This window comes from Lolium rigidum, chromosome 7, assembly GCF_022539505.1.
Source record: "Lolium rigidum isolate FL_2022 chromosome 7, APGP_CSIRO_Lrig_0.1, whole genome shotgun sequence".
In the NCBI taxonomy this organism is placed as follows: domain Eukaryota; kingdom Viridiplantae; phylum Streptophyta; class Magnoliopsida; order Poales; family Poaceae; genus Lolium; species Lolium rigidum.
This window is the reverse complement of record NC_061514.1, coordinates 32,882,811-32,900,692: the sequence shown is the minus strand read 5'-3', so window position 1 is coordinate 32,900,692 and position 17,882 is coordinate 32,882,811.

The window sequence follows — 17,882 nt, the reverse complement described above, 5'->3', positions numbered from 1 at the left end:
TACACCATGGGTGACCTCGACTCGGACGCCGGTAGAGACCCCATCGGCAGTGGGGGAGCCATATTGAAACCAGTGTGGTCAATTGACAATCCAATTTTTTTTGGCAAAACCTTTGTATACTAGTATAAATCATGCAAAAAAATTTAAAATTAGTAAAATATATGTATTTGACAACACATATTGAAATGACAACAAAGTCTTCAAGTTTTGGCTCCGCCACTGCCCACCGGCGATCGAGGCTTCACCGGCGGCGGCTACTCCGCCATCGGCAACCCCGGAGGAGGTGCCTTCTACCCCGGTGGATGATCCCGTCCTTTGATTTCCGCAGCTATGTAATGCCGGCCATGTTTCTTCTATCTAAAATATTAGAAAGAAGCGTGCGCCCATTTTCTGCTTGCTAGACATTGATTTACAACGATTTTTGCGATGATGTGATCATCGAGACTATGTGATCGGTTTACATGCGCCAAAACTATGTGACTGCGATATCTATGTTCGAATTTGTCAAATCCATGTGGAGGTTGTGGCTAGGAACCCCCGACAGGATGTAGTGGCGTCGGCGCCCACAAGGCCATGTGCCGGATGCCGTATCGGGGGCACGAGTGGAGATGTCCTAACCCTTACTACATTATGACAGTAGTGTACATGATTTGTATGACAATTAAATCCAGTGCATTTTGTGGACTCATCCGCAAATGATTTCACTCAGGGATTAAGGAACGAGAGAACAAGACGGCTGCCTGCTGTCATGTGAAACCGAACGGGAGGTGAAGTGGGTTTATGTATGGCCTGACAGCGAATTACCAAATCCAAATTCCCCCGATTCCCGCTGCCCCTCCACGGCTACGCTCGCTCGTCCTCCGCCGTATCCCGTCCCGGACAACCGCGCCGCGCCGCGCCCTCCCTCCCCGCCGGGATCGTGAGCACCCCTCCCTCCCCCGCGCTATGGATGCACGCGCGGTCGCGCTCGCGCTCGCCCTGCCGCTCACGGCGCGCGCCGCGGCCCTGCCGGCACGGATGTACCCAGCAGCGCCGCCACCGCCACCGCCAGGTCTGCAGCCCGCCTCTGCTGGACGCGACGTGGTCGCCCGCGCATGCTCTCTCGCCGCCCTCTCCCCGGCGCGCGAGGTGCTGCGGGAGCATCTCCGTACCGGAGCCGCCGCGGAGGCCCGCGGCCGCGCCCTCGCCCTCGCCACGCGGGGCCTAGGGTTCCACACCGACGGCCGCACCCTCGCCGCGCGGGGCCTAGGGTTCCACACCGACGGCCGCACCCTCACCGCGCGGGGCCTAGGGTTCCACACCGACGACCGCTCCGTCGCCCTCTGCTTCCCCATCACCTCGGGCGCCCTCACATCATCCAACGACGGTCTCGCCGTCGCCCTCGCCTTCCCCATGGACGCGCCCCCTCCAGCCACGACAGCCTTCGCGGCGGCGCAGGACGCGCGCGTCCAGGGCCTGCAGGTTTGCCTCCGACGGGGGCTCTCCATGGTCTGCCACTCGTACCCAGGCGGCACGGCCTCGTCCCGGGCGCCCACCCTGCTTCAGCCGTCCTGCGACCGCTCACGTCCTATGCTCCGCCCGTCGCTCCCCATGCCCATGGTAAGTCGCTCAATCCATTCCCGTGGATTACATTTTCCTGTTGCAATGATGTGTGATGACTGCTTCGTCGACGACAGTCTACATATGTTGCTGCTGTTGTTGGACAAGTGTTGTTCGGTTCATCAATTAGATATTGTCATGAGATCGATATATTGTGTCTTCTACTGTTCAGTTAACTGATAATAATATTGCGTCAGTTTAGACTTTAGACTGCTGACGATTCTGGAACAGTTGTGTTGCAATCCGGCCATAGCCTTGGCTATAACAGAATTATCTTCATTTATGTCGTGGTATGAGTGTTTAGCTTCAAAACTGCAACCCTGTAAACTATGTCCGCTGTCACGTTGCAATGAAGTTGGTTAATCCCACATATCTTTTGGTTTCAGAGCATGGGACGTTACTGTATCTGTAAATTTGGGTGTGCATCATGTAGAAACTTCTATCTATGATAGCTGATTGCTCGTTTCTAGGCACGTTTAGTAATTTGCTCCTGAGAAGAAACTGAATCATTTGTCTCTGAAGTGCAAGTGCAGTAGCTGGTTGGATTGGGTATGGCCAAGAAATTTGACGAACTCACAATGCTGCAACGAATCTAGATGAATTTTATTGGTTATGTTGGTAGATACTACATCTGCAGAGTTCCATGCAAAGTTCAAAACTAGTACTGTAGGACTTGCTTGATTCTTCAATGTCTATGATTTGACTGATAATAATGCTGCAACACAAATTTGGTTTCAGAGGATGGGACTTTACTGTGTGTATAAATTTAGGTGGGAAACATGTAGAAACTTCTCTCTGTGACAGCTAATTTTTCATCTATGTGGCCCTAATCTCCTACTCGATCAACGCAAGAACACAAACGAGCAGAGACAAGAGTTGTTGCCGCGTACAACGTACGGCTTTTCTGGTTTTACTTCTTCCTTTTATTCTGAAGTACAAACTCAACAACGCGAGCTAAAACCCCGCTCCACGATCCTACTAAATCGTGCCATCCCACGACTTGATCGTGCTGTTGAGGGTAGAGACCACTACCTGACGTTGGAACCGGTCAGCTAACAAACTCCTGCCATCCCAAGACTTGGTCACCGACGGCTAAGACCCAAACGTCGCTAACTGACGCTAACTGAACTAACTGAAACTACTGACAGAGACACTATGCTTATTGACACCTAAAAACTGAGGAGAGGCTAGATTACCCAACAATCTCCTCCTAATCTAGACTTCAGTCACCTTGACCATACCAATGTGCTGGCGCAGCTCCTGGAGTCGCACTCGCCCAAGTGACTTGGTCATGATGTCTGAGAGCTGTGCCTCAGTCCGGATGAACTGAATGTCGATGTCGCCATTCTCCACACATTGACGAATGAAGTGATAGCGAATCTGGATGTGCTTGCTTCGGTCGTGAAAGACCGGGTTCTTGGCCAGCGCGATCGCTGACTTGTTGTCGACGCGCAGTTCAGTGATGCCGTCGCCGTGGCCAAGCAGCTCACCCAGCAGCCGCTTGAGCCACTGACACGCCGCTCCGGTGGCAGCGACGTACTCAGCCTCGCAGGTCGAGAGCACGACGATCTTCTGCTTGGTTGCTTGCCAGGAGATGGGACACTTGCCGTAGAAGAACAACATCCCACTTGTGCTCTTCCTGTCGTCGACGTCGCCAGCCCAATCGGCATCGCTGTAGCCGACGAGCCGAGCTTCTTCTCCTTCCTGGCGTGCGTAGACGCACCCAAGAGTCTTGGTGCCAGCTACGTAGCGGAGCAGGTGCTTGACTCGCGCTCCGGTGTTCGCCGGTGGGTGCCTCCATGAACTTGCTGAGGTAGTTCACCGCGAAGCATAGGTCGGGGCGTGTGTGCACCAAGTAGCGTAGGCCGCCGACGACGCTGCGGTAGAGAGTGGAATCCACTGCCTTACCGCTGCCCTTCTTGCTCAGCTTCAGCCGCGGCTCCATGGGCGTGGCCGCCGGGTTGCACTCGCCCATGCCCATGCGATCGAGCAGCTTCTGCGCATAAGCGGCCTGGCTCAGCTGGATGTGCCCTGGCGCCTGCTTTACCTCAATTCCCAGGTAGTAGGAGAGCAGACCCAAGTCACTCATTTTGAAGAGCTTGGCCATATCCTCCTTGAAGGCCTTGATCTCCGTCGTGGCCGTGCCCGTGACGATGAGGTCGTCGACATACACGCCAAGGAGCAGCCGCTGGCCGTGCTTCTCCCTAGTGTACACGGCGTGCTCTGACGGACACTTGACGAAGCCGAGCGAGGCGAGGCTGTGATCCAGCTTCGCGTTCCAAGCGCGTGGAGCCTGTCGCAGCCCGTACAGCGCCTTGTTCAGGCGAAGCACCTTGCCTTCCTGTCCGTGTCGAACGAACCCGGGCGGCTGTGTCACGTACACCTCCTCCTTGATCTCGCCGTTGAGAAAGGCAGATTTCACGTCGAGGTGGTGCACTTCCCACTTCTGCTGTGCAGCGACAGCAAGAAGGAGGCGGACGGAGTCGAGACGAGCGACGGGCGCGAAAACCTCGTCGAAGTCGATCCCTTCCTTCTGGACGTAGCCCTTTGCCACGATCCGGGCCTTGTGCTTCAGGATCTGGCCATGCTCGTTCTTCTTGACCTTGTACACCCACTTGAGCCCAATTGGGCGGTGGCCTCTTGGAAGATCAACGAGCGCCCACGTCTCGTTCTCCTCGACGGAGGTGAGCTCCTCTGCCATGGCCTTGGTCCAGCACTCCTCCTTCAGCGCCTCAGCTACGCACGACGGCTCCTCCGGCGTGGTGAGCAGGAGGCGCTCGGCGAGTCCAGGGGCTACGAGCCCTGGTCCCAGCAGATCAGTGACGCGGCGATACCTGTGCGGCTCGCCACCGTCCGCTGCGTCGAGGAGCTCCGGATCAGCTACCAGGGGAGGCGTGGCGAGCTCAACGGGGTGCTCGTGTGCCTCTTGAGCTTGTGGAGGCGTGGCCGGAGTTCCTGGGTCCTCCCAGTTGTAGGGGTCCTCGCCTCCGCGGTGCTCCTCCGAAGCGTGCGCCGGCTCCGGCGGCGCAGATGGCAGCGACTCCGTGGTGACCACATACTCCACCACGAAGTCCTGTGACGTGCTTGGCGTGCCGTCCTTCTCCTCCCACCTCCAGCTCGCCAGCTCGTCGAAGACGGCGTCGCGTGTCACATGCACGCGTCGAGTGGTGGGATCGTACACCCTGTACGCCTTTGATCCGATGCTCGTAGCCGATGAACACCATCGGCGTGCTGCGATCGTCCAGCTTGCGAAGGAGTGGGCGAGCGTTCTTGACATGCGCGACGCAGCCGAAAACGCGGAGGTGCTCGACGGAGGGCTTCGTCCCGTGCCAAGCCTCGTACGGGGTCATCCCGTCTACTGAGCGGGTGAAGGCGCGGTTCAGCACATACACTGCTGTGCTCACCGCCTCTCCCCAGAAGTAGTTGGGCATGCCCTTGGCCTTCATCATGGATCTCGCCATGCCCACCACGGTTTGGTTGCGACGCTCCACCACGCCGTTCTGCTGGGGCGCGTATGGTGCCGTCAAGTGTCGCTTGACACCAGTGTCCGCGAAGTGGGCAGCGAGCGCCGCCGAGGTAAATTCTCCGCCGCGGTCCGTGCGCAGCGTCCGGAGCCTGCAGCGCCCCTCCGTCTGCGCTTCAGCTTGGAAGCGCTTGAGGGCAGTTGCTGCTTCGTCCTTCGTGGCCAACAACGTGAGCCACATGTAGCGGCTGTAATCGTCGACGAGGAGAAGGAAGTAGCGCCGCCCAGCTGGTGTGGGAGGGGAGATGGCTCCGCACAGGTCTGCGTGCACCAGTTCGAGTGGCTCCTCCGCCCTGAACTTTGCTTGCTGCGGGAAAGGCGTGCGCCGCTGCTTGCCGGCAAGACATGCCTGGCACAGCTCCCCTGTTGGCTCGACCGCTGGCAGCCCGCGCACCATGCCCTCGCGCCCCATCTTCTGCAAGGCATCGAGGTGGATGTGGCCGAAGCGCTCGTGCCACCGCCAAGACGCTGTGTCGTGGCGTGCGGCGAGGCAGGTGCCCACCACAGGACGCAGGGTCAGCTTGTACAGCCTGTTCGGCGCGCGCCGGACCTTGACGATGAGGTTGCCGCGCCTGTCGTGGATCGTGAGCGTCCCGTACCTGATCCGTATGTCGCAGGCGAGCTCGTCCAGCTGGCCGAGGCTCACGACGCTGCTCCTGAGCCGCGGGATGTAGTAGACATCCGAGAAGACGCGGTGCGCTCCTCCATCGATGGAGAAGGCAATTGTCCCGCGCCCCATGATCTGAACGACGGAGCCGTCCCCAAACTTGACGCTGCCGCGCACCGCCTCGTCCAGCTCCATGAAAGCTGAACGATCACCAGTCATGTGATTGGACGCTCCAGTGTCCGAGAACCACACGGGATCGGCGGCGCCGCCGTCGTTGCTTGGGACGACCTTGGCCTTCTCCTCGTTGAGGAAGACCAGCTCGCGCGCCGGTGCAGCGGGCGCGACATGGGCCGCTGGCGGCGCCTCCACCGCCAGTGCCATCGTGGCACTTGGCAGCACAGGGGCGGCAGGTACTGGATCGAGCACCACTTCGGCCAGCAGCATGACGGGGTCGCCTTCGTCTTCCCCTTGGATCAGGTGTGCTTGCGCACCCTGGTCCCTCTTCTTCTTGCGACAATCGCGAGCCCAGTGGCCCTTCTTGCCGCAGTAACGACATTTGTCGTCCTTGGATGGGCCGCTGCGGGCTCCGTCCTTCCCACCACCTTGACGGTGGTCCTTGCGCTGCTGCTTCCCGCCGGATCCACTGCCGGGTTGGCGTTCAGCAGCGCGTGCCCGCCACTCCTCCTCCGTGAGAAGTAGGCGGTCGCCAGCGTCGGCCTCTGGCTCGCCGCGTCCCTCGGACGCCGACAGCCGGCCGCTCAGCTCCTCGATCGTGAGCTCCTTCAGGTCAAGCAAGGTTTCGATCGAGCAAGCCATCTGAGCGTACCTTTTGGGGGAGACGCGCAGGATCTTGGACACGCCGTCCAGCTCGGAGGTGGTGTCGCCCAAGGACTGTAGCTCAGTAACGAGGCTGGAGACGCGGATGGAGAAGTCCTCGGCGTTCTCCCCGCTCCTGAACGCCAGGTTGTCGAAGTCCTTCCGGAGCTTCTGGCGGCGCGCCTCGCGGACGCGATCGACGCCGACGCGCATCGTCTTGATCGTGTCCCAGGCGACCTTGGCGTTGTCCTTTGCAGCGAGGAGCTGCACCATCTCCGATGGCACCGAGCTCAGGATGGCGCCGAGCGCCTGCCTTTCCTGCCGCTCCGGTGCGTCGTCCGCGTCGACAGCCTCCCACAGGCCCGCGGCCTGGAGCTTGACGCGCATCAGGATTGCCCACTCCGTGTAGTTGGTCTTGGTGAGTGTCGGCCAGGACGTGGAGCCGCCGCTGCCACCGTCCCGCACGATCGTCTCCCGCACAACCACCTCGCCGCCACCGCTCCTCCTTCCCCTGCTTCGTCCACGGCTTTGCGAGCGCGTGCGAAGAGGGCTCCTGGCTGCTGCGGCGCTTGCAGCCGCTGCATCTGCCGGCGCTTGAGGTGCCGGCGGCGGAGTCCCAACCATGGGGTTAGGCTCTGATACCACTTGTGGCCCTAATCTCCTACTCGATCAACGCAAGAACACAAACGAGCAGAGACAAGAGTTGTTGCCGCGTACAACGTACGGCTTTTCTGGTTTTACTTCTTCCTTTTATTCTGAAGTACAAACTCAACAACGCGAGCTAAAACCCCGCTCCACGATCCTACTAAATCGTGCCATCCCACGACTTGATCGTGCTGTTGAGGGTAGAGACCACTACCTGACGTTGGAACCGGTCAGCTAACAAACTCCTGCCATCCCAAGACTTGGTCACCGACGGCTAAGACCCAAACGTCGCTAACTGACGCTAACTGAACTAACTGAAACTACTGACAGAGACACTATGCTTATTGACACCTAAAAACTGAGGAGAGGCTAGATTACCCAACAATCTATAGGCCCGTTTAGTAATATTTTCCTGAGAAGAAACTAATTATTTATCTCTGAAATGCAAGTGCAGTAGCTGGTTACTAGGATGGCCATTGCCAAGAACATTGACGAACTCACAATGTTGCAACGAATCTAGATGAATTTTATTGGTTATGTTGGTACATACATCTGCAGAGTTCCATGCAAAGTTCAAAGCTAGTACTGTAGGACTTGCTTGATTCTTCAATGTCTTTGATTTGACTGATAATGATGCTGCAACTCAAATTTGGTTTCAGAGGATAGGACTTTACTGTGTGTATAAATTTAGGTGGGAAACATGTAGAAACTTCTCTCTGTGACAGCTAATTTTTCATCTATAGGCCCGTTTAGTGATATTTTCTTGAGAAGAAACTAAATTATTTATCTCTGAAATGCAAGTGCAGTAGCTGGTTACTAGGATGGCCATTGCCAAGAACATTGACAAAGTCACAATGGTACAATGAATCTGGATGAATTTTATTGGTTATGTTGGTACATACATCTGCAGAGTTCCATGGAAACGTCAAAACTAGTAGGACTTGTTTCATTCTCCAGTAATCTTTGATACTGATAGGTATTACATTGCAACATAAAATTTGGTTCAGAGCATGGGACGTTACTCTCCCTGTAGATTTTGATGCGGAATCTGTAGAAATTCTGTCTAGGACAGCTAATAGTTCATCCCTGGGCACGTTTAGGTATTTGTTGCTGACAAGCAACTGAATTCTGTGCGTATGCAAATGCAAGTGCAGTAGCTGGTTATTGGATTTGCCGTGGCCAAGAAAATTAACACAGCCACAATGGTTGAACGAATGTAATGGAGAATTTGGTCGATTCTTCAAAACTAGGATTTTGGTTGATTCCTGAGAAGAATTTGGTTACATACATCTGCAAAGTTCAATGGGAACTTCAAAACTAGGATTTTGGTTAATTCTTCAGTGTCTTTGAATTTATTAGTAATGCTACTACACCACAAAATTTACAATTTCTGACAGTGAACTGAAACATGCTCACAATCCAGGGCATCTCTTTTGCATGTATCTTCTGAAATGGACTTTTTAATGGATGAATTGATATATCCTTGGCTAGAGATTTAACAGATGTTTCTGAAAATTGCAGCATTTCCCTAGGACTTCTGCCCGGACAGTTTCGCATGGATATGTCAACCGATGCACAGTGCAGACCAATGGCACTGTCACGGACAAGAAAACAGAGGAACCAAAGTGGAAGCGGAAGCTACATATTTCTCTCGGTTATCTCATCATCGCAGCAAAGGCAAAATTTAAGTTCCACACTGCAGTTGGTTGTGTGGTGGTTGCAGCGAAGCTTGCAGTGTATCTTGCAGGTGTGATACAGAAGTCCGAATTCATTTCTAACAGAGTGAAGCTCCCTAAGAAGGTTGTTGCTGCAGCAGCTATGTCATTGCTCTTTGGCAAGTCTCTCTACAGTACAATCAAGGAGACCAAGGAGTTCTCGGAGCTGGTGCTCTACTTCATTGCAATGTACAAGGAGTCAGTTGACAGTTCCATTGCTGACAGAAACAAGGATACAGGTGCTTCTTCAGATACCAATGCTAATTCTGATGCTGGCGTTCCCTCAGAGGCAAGTGCTCCTTCAGATACCGGTGGTGCTTCGGCTACCATTGGTGCTTCCGATACTGGCCGTGCTTCAGTTACAGGCAATGCTTCAGAAACCAGCGCTGATTGAGATACATTTACTGTTAATAGCAAGGACGGGTGAAGCTGAGCATACATCGAGAAGTTTGAGTGAGATGAAGTTGTTCATACAGGGATACGTGAAACATGGTACATATAGAGTGTCACACGGACAGCGAAATGGATCTAGAATAGCGTTACCACTGCAGGTTTTTCTTCTTTAGTGTTTGTTCTTGCCTTTAGTTGGACTTAGGCATTATATCTGTAACAGGTGTATTTTCCTGTGATCTTGATCGGTTATTGCACGATTAGTTGGTGGGCTCAGCCTACGGGTATGACGTGTCAATCAGGGACATGTTGACACATGGTGTATACTGTACCAGGATAAAAAGAGGTAGCTCTGATAAATGATTCATTGTGCAACGTAGCATTCATCAGAGGTTTAGCAAAAATATACTACTGTACTACTAGTTCATCGATATGTCTATTATGATCATGCTTATGTACTACTCGTGGGCTGCTAAAGTTGTTGTTACTTCCTAATGCTGTTTCTTCCTAGGGGGGCTTTCCAGATTGGTGTTAGGCTTCGTGAGATACCTGTGATTTCTTCCTATGCTGTTGGTTGTTTTCTGGTGTTTGATCGGTGACATGGTCAAGCTATATGGGTGGAGGTATGGGGATTTGGCGAAAGCTTTGCAGGTTCTTGAACTCTACTAGCAACGACGACGACGCTTTTGGGCGTCATTTATCTTCTTGGAGGCATCGTTTGAAGCCCTCTCCTTTGATTCCTGAGTCCCACTAGATTGCATGCCCGACGTCGATTCCCGGTGGCGGTGGTGTTGGTGTGCTTGAAGTTTGTTGGTGTGGACTGTTTCAATGCTTCTTTTGTGCAACAAGAGACGAGGCTCTCTAGTTCAGGGAACTTACTTTCGTTTAGTGCTTCATTTGCTCGTTGTCTTGTAGCTTTGTTGTCTTCTGATGTTCATTCTTCTTGCAAAGTGAAGCTGGCATCCCCTTTGTGTTTGTAAGTTGTTACTCCTAATGGCTTTGTTAATTCAAAGCCAGATTCACTTTGAGCCTCCCGTCTTAAAAATGTTGTTATCATAGTTTCTTCGGTCCAAAACCCATGAGAGATAGTACACAGATTTGCAGTCACAACTTTGCTTGAAATATGAAAACCATCTGCTGCCCGAAGGCTGAATCACCAAGCGAGACAGCCTCCGCATATTTACAGTTAACTGCAAAGCGAAAATCTATCCCCACGCACCCACCCTAGCCCCTAGGAGGATGACAACTCATCTATCATGTACTATGTTCTTAAATATTTTTAAACACAAGGCACAAAGTGCCCAGCTTTAAATTAATAAAGTCACACGGCCAGGTTACAAAGATGCTGAAGAACAACTTACAACTCACACAAACACTAGCAAACATAAGGTAAACTAGAAACTAGCTGAAGCCTGTGGAGCCCTCCAACACGATCGAAGCACCAGGGAGCGGGAAAGGGGAAACTTGGGGTGGGATCATTGGCTTTGCTTGGGAGAATTCACGGCTGGACCAAGAGGGTGAGTCGTCGACTGTCCATGCTCTTCCATGGCCAGAGAGGGACCCATGCCCCCTCGCCCTGGCTTGAAGAGCGCCATACCGCTGCCTATGGAGACACCCTCACCCAGAGCAGAGACGGGACTAGGAACCAGACTGCCAAACTGAGCCAACACCAGAGCCCACCCGAACGCTGCGTCGAGCACACCACGAGAAGCCTTGCCGCCGGCCGCGGCACCAGTCATGAAGAGACAAAGCTGCAGGGAGAGGATGCTAAGACAAGGAGCTATGAAGGAGACGAGAAGTGACATAGCCGAGCCTCGGGGCAACGCTGATGACCCACAAGTATAGGGGATCGCAACACTCTTCGAGGGAAGTAAAACCCAAATTTATTGATTCGACACAAGGGGAGTCAAAGAATATTTATAAGCTTTAGCAGATGAGTTGTCAATTCACCTGCACCTGAAGATAGACTTGCTCGCAACAGCAGTAGTAATAGTTGTATAACCGTAGTAACAACAGTAATGAAATAAAAATGGCAGTAGTGATGATTGTACTAGACAACAGGATTAAAATACTGTAGGCACAGGGATGGATGAACGGGCGCTGCATGGAGATAGTTCATATAATAGCAAATGTGGGCATTTGCAGGTACAATGATAAAAGCATTCTAGTATAAAGTAACCATATGCGTGTGTTCGTATTTAGTCGTGCGTGCTCGCAGTGAGAACTTGCATGACATCTTTTGTCCTACCAGCCCGGTGCAGCGGGGTCTCAAGAGAATCTACTGGTAACTAAGGTACTCCTTTAAATAGAGTACCGGAGCAAAACATTAACACTCCATGCACACACGTGATCCTCACGTTATAGCCATCTCGTCCGGTTATCTCAATTGTCAGTTGGGGCCTCGGGTTCCGAACAACGATATGTGTATACAACTTGCAGATATGACCAAAACAATAATTATGCTCATGAATCAATAACATGTTCAGTTTGAGATCATGGCACTCGGGCCTAAAGTGATAAGCATTAAGCATAACAAGTTACAACAATGCCAAAAAATACTAACAACGGATACTAGGCACTATGCCCATAACAATCTTATAGCTATTACATGAACAATCTCATCCAATCCCTACCATCCCCTACAGCCTACAGCGGGGAATTACTCACATATGGATGGGGGAATCATGGATGGTTATCGGAGAGGCGTCTGTGATGGCGATGGCGATGATCTCCAATTCCCCGTTCCGGCAGGGTGCCAGAACGAAGTTTCTGGTCCCGGATTGGGGTTTCTGGTGGCAGTGGAGTAGCGGAACTCTTTATGGAAAAACGTCGAACTCCCCTCTGTTTTCAGGTCATGAGGCTTAATATAGTCGGGATGAGAGGCCGAGGGGGTGGCCGAGGCGGCCAAACCACCCCTAGGCGTGGCCAAGCCTGGCCCGCGCCTAGGGTAGGTGTGGGCCCCTCGTGGCCCCCCTCCGTATCGTATTCTGGCTCCGTGAGTCTTCGGGTGAAATATGGATTTTGCGATATTTTCCGAGAATTTTCCTCAAAGTTGAATTTCTGCACAAAAACGAGACACCAGAGCAATTCTGCTGAAAACAACGTCAGTATGTGTTAGTTGCATTCAAAACACATAAGATAGAGGGTAAACAACATCAAAAGTGTTCGGGAAAGTACATACGTTTTGGATGTATCAACTCCCCCAAGGTTAGCTTATTGCTTGTCCTCAAGCAATTCAGTGACAACTGAGTGCGATAAAAGAAACTTTCAAGAACCTATTTGCTTAATATGATGTATATATTCTCATTACATTATCAAATACTTAGGCAATTCATAATAAGAAGCATGCAACTAAGCCTACTCAATAGCTATGCAAGCTATGAAAAGATACCAACACAATAATAAGCAACATGAAACATAAGTATTTGCCGGATTTCAATGTTCATAACATGATATGATAAAGTGGTATCTTGGTTGCCCTTATTTGTGGAGCAAAACATAAATGCCAGGGCACCTCTGAAGTTCAAGAGAAGACTAGAAGTAAAAAATATCGAAAGATTCAAGCATCACAGTTATACCACAATTAATCCTATTCCGGGACAAGCATATTACAGTCCACATCGACGGGAAGGTTTGGCACCTCGATGTCGGCTCTTCGCCACTAAGAATGATAGCTATGCTTTCGAGAAAGTTCTCAAAGAAAGGTTGGTGACTCAGCATAAAAAGTAAAAGATTGCCATGGGGAGAGGGAAGCAAGATTACTCATGTGCTAGAGCTTTACATTTTAAATGCAATAGGAGTGCTGAAAATATTTTTTTTGAGAGGTATGCATGTCTATGTCAACGATGACTGGCATTAAATGATTTAATATCCCTTCATATAGTGACCTCAAGAGAGGCTCCCATATAGTTCTCCAATGCACACCATTATTTGGGATCTCTCCGGTACATAATGTACGGAGCAGTGTTTGTTTATTTTGTATTTTATTTGGGACGGGCACCTGGTTGTCTTGCTCTTCTTGCAATATTATGGACCAGCACATTATGCATGCTAGTCACGGTATGAAGTCATGAAAGAACAATAAAGCACTTAATACTTCCTCATGAGCTAAAACAAAACACAAAATAGGTGGTAATTTTAAAGGTTTTAAAGGTAGCACACAAGTAATTCACTTTGGAGCGGTAGTGAAATACCACATATAGGTATATATGGTGGACACAATTGGCACTTTGGTTTATAGTGGTTGAATGCACGAGTAGAGATCATACTCAGTACAAGTGAAGGCTAGTAATAAATTGGGAAGCGACAATCAAGAAAGCAGTAACTGTCATAATCATGCTTGCGACAGAAGAAATTAACGGAAGCATAAAAGTAATACAAGAACTCCGAGGCAAGATAAATCATCAAGGCTTAAATGAATTTTGTTTAGTCTTATGCTTGCTTAAGCATGTGCCAAGTCGATACAAATGAAGCATTCGGAGGAGGATACCAGAATGTCATATTCTTATATGAATAAAGCGATGCAAGCAAACATCTATATGACATGTTACCTACTAAGTAAATTGGAACAAATCATGAGAGAGCATAAACTACTAAGCATCATTAAGTAGCATACACCTTACACAAGCAAACTAAGCATGTCCACATAAATGAGTATATGTACAAAAATGAAAACAAATAGAGTTCATACCAGCCTCTCACCACATCTCGAATTGTCGTGACCGTCATTATTACTCTTTACTTGTGTAGATTGAATAATATAAAATGATAACCAAGCTCCAATGAAGTCACGGAAGACCGTTGAACCTTGCAGCAACATTACAAAACTAAAGAAGAACAACAAATATTTTTGAATTTTCGATTTTTAATCAACACACAAAGCAAAATCTTTTTGAATTTTCGAATAACAAACCATAACGAGAAAATGAAACAAACTAAAGAAGTAAATGAAGAGAAAAAATATAAATATTTTTGGTATTTTTATGTTTTGGAAAGTAGAAACAAAAGCAAGAACAACAAAAGAAAGAAAACTAACATAGATACACAAATGCAACTAGTGGCAAGAAAACATCAGGCAAAGATCGAGTTTTTCGAACATGTTCTGTAGCTCAGATCGAGAAGTGCTCAGCTAACTAAAGTTAGATAACAATCTGGAGCATATGCTTAAAAATTGGCAACTCAAATTTCCGTTCTGGCTGGGAATACGAATTTTTACGGTGATAACACAGAATCTATTTTTGGGCAGCAACTTCCTTAATTCTTACCTCCTTCCTATTAGAGGCTATCCATGGTATAAAAACAAAAAATAGGCTAAGGAGAGGTGATTACAGTAGTAACAACTTCTAAGATTCAATAAAAGAGATACTACAGAATAAACTAAACAAGAAGAAAAGAAAGCAAAACATGGATATTCAAAGTTCCGACGGAATATGATGTATAGATGAGTGAGATGTCGGTATACCTCCCCCAAGCTTAGACTTTTGACCTAAGTGGAGATCAATCCCAGGCGGGCCAAGAAATGTTGCCTCCATAATACGACGAAGAAGCACACTCGTCCTGACATGAACTCGAGGACGCCCCGGCGTAGTGTATATTGTAGTCATCAGTGGCCGCCTCCTCCTGGTACCTTTGGATGGAAGTATGGACGGCTGATATACGAGCTACCGCATCCGTGCTGTAACAACATGACTGCAGAGGAGCCCAGCCCGAGAAACATACATCTGCACACTTAAGATTAGACTAGAAGATTTTCTATGTTCAGTCGAATCCATGTGTTGTGATTTCGTTAATGAAATCGGAGAGTGGTCCCTATTCTATCAAAAAAAAGAAAATTGGATCCATATGAAATTTGAGGAGTGCTTCTACGCTTTCCGCACGTTTCATTTCATTTGAGACATTTAAGGTTGTGATTAGAAGAACTAATCCACCTAATGTCTTTAATTAATGGGTAATTTAGTCATTGGACATCCATTAGTTAATTCCCATGCGGCTCTAAACTACAACCCATTGCCGCCGAGCATTCGCGACATCTTTGCAGCAGGAGCGCCGCATGTTGCTATTCCGTCTTAGAGTAATGCTTAGGTAATGTCACTCTGTCCCATAATATAAGCCGTTATAGCAAAGGAAAATAGTTTGCCAAAATGGCTTATAGAAAATGGAGGTAGTACTCCTTCAAGAAGACTGAGTTGGAGCCAGTCTGGATTGGAATTTAGGGCCTACCTTGGAGAAAACTGTGAGTGGTTTACCCTTTGCAGTAACTAAATAAAGGTGCATCAAGATTCGGCGAAAACACGCAAAAAACTTGTGGGAAGCAAAAAGGCACTCCTCATGAAATTTAGAAAATATGTATAATTTATGTTTGGATGAATCCATATAAAATATATGACATAAGTACAATTCAAAATATATGTTTAGATTCTTCACATAAAAAAATGAGCACGCAAATTACTTTGAGCACTCTAGAAATTTTCTAATAGGCATGTATCTGCCACTTCTCAAAAGGCCAATCCCGCAAAATTGTGTGTCATAGAGTTTCAAATGAGTTATACAAGATTATTTTTGTGTTCCAATTTACAACATCAAGATTCTTGAGTAGAAGAAATTGATATTTTTGTTTTATCTATAATAGACACGAAATAAACGATATAGTTCGAGTTCCAAAACTCACCAAGCTGTATCCGAGCACAGATATGGTTTGACTTCCCGTTCCTTTTCAGTTCCGCTGCCAGCACACTCAATTTGTAGAATATATATCCAAGAATTATATCCACAAAAAGGATTGGTACTAATTTCCCCAGCAGGCAAAAACCAGCAATCATTAACAATGGGCCTGCAAAATTAAAAATAACTAATCAGTAATTTGCTCTTTTTTTAACTGAATTACTGAACAGCGACATCACAACGGAAAACGGATGAATGAGAGTAACGATATCGAATTCAGATATATTAAGACAGGATTTTTTTGTCTTTTTTCCTTTCGAAACTCTCTTTTTTTAATAAAGAAATCAGGCAGGAAAAAGTATTACTACTCCCTCCGATTCATATTAATTGACTCTAATATGGATGTATCTAGATACATATTAGTTCTAGATACATCCGTATTGAAGTCAATTAATATGAATCGGAGGGAGTAGTAAATTCAGCAAAGCTGATTTCTACTGCAGAGGCAGTAAATAATAGTTCTGAACTTTCTATACGTACTGTAGACAAGATGATGAGAAAAAAACTTTGGACATATTTGAGCGTTTATGAGATTATAGGTGAATTTGCATTGCTAGTCGCTGCCTCAACAGTCAACACAATGTTGAATGGTACGAATCACACGCGAACAAACCAATGAAGCTTTCACGTCATGATCGGTACAAAATAACCAAGAAACATCAAGTCGCGTTTCCATAAATACCTGCGATGATCCCTGCATGGTAGCTGCGGCAGCGGAAGAAGTGGCCGCGGTCCCTGATCTCGCTCAGGGCGAGCAGGACGGGCCGGAGGGGCTCGTCGACGAGGGCGTTCCGTATTGCGTCCAGCTCCTCCCGGGTCCCGGCCGTGCCCGGTCGTCGGCGCGTCGGTTTCCTGCGTGGGGGAGCTCCTCCGGGGTGAGCTCCGTCGCCCACTACGCGTTCGCCCACCACTCGCGGTCCGACGCCGGAGCGGTAGGACGAGCGCTGCACGGCCTCAGCACACTTCCTCGCCGCTTGGTAAGTCGGAGGCCTGGCGCGCAGGAGGCGACTGACCGGCGGCCCGACGTGGCGCGGAAGGCGAGGGCGCCTGTGGGGGATAGGCGGAGCGAGGAGGCCATGGTCGCCGAATTCATCGCCGTGCTCAGGGGCATCTCTCTTTTATTTGTTCAGGTGGATCGAAATTTTTCGTTGGGTTTGATGGGAGAGGAAGGTGTTGTCCTGGCGGCTATCAAGTGAGTGCCGGGAGCGAAAACTTGTTTTTACAGGCGCCCGTACCTACCGGAGTGACGTCAGCAATGACGTCAGCCATGTGCTAACCAATTTTTTCACAAATTCGTGAAACAAATTTGAAACATAATTGAAATATAACTGAAACACTAATATTTTTGTGAAACAAACCGTAGTGACGTCAGCAATGATGTCATCAGTTTCACTTTTTGTCAGACTGTTTCACAATATTTTCCATGTATCACTTTAGTTTTAAAAAAGTTTCACTTGTGTTTCAATTATTAGTTTTATATTAGATAAATGTCAAAAGCCTCACCAATCTCAAAAGCAGAGAGTGGATGGTAGATGTAACACCTACACCTACTCCTTTAAAATCGCCGTTCTCGTGCCGGGAGGCAGAGGTGCCGGACGAGAGCGGGACACGACGAAACCGAGGCGTTTGGAACTCGATTTTGCCTTTTTCCTATTTTCGAGCGGAAAAGAATTCACATCGGGAGTTCGGGTCAAGTGCCTTTTTTATGTAGGTCTATTTTAAATTCGGTATTTTAGAAATAAATAATAAAATATTTTTTTAGGTGATTAAAATATATTTGTTACTACATGTTCGGGTTAGGTCACGGCCAAATCGTGTGGTAAAAAGCTAAATTGGTCGTTGAACTCATTTTTACAACTTATATAAC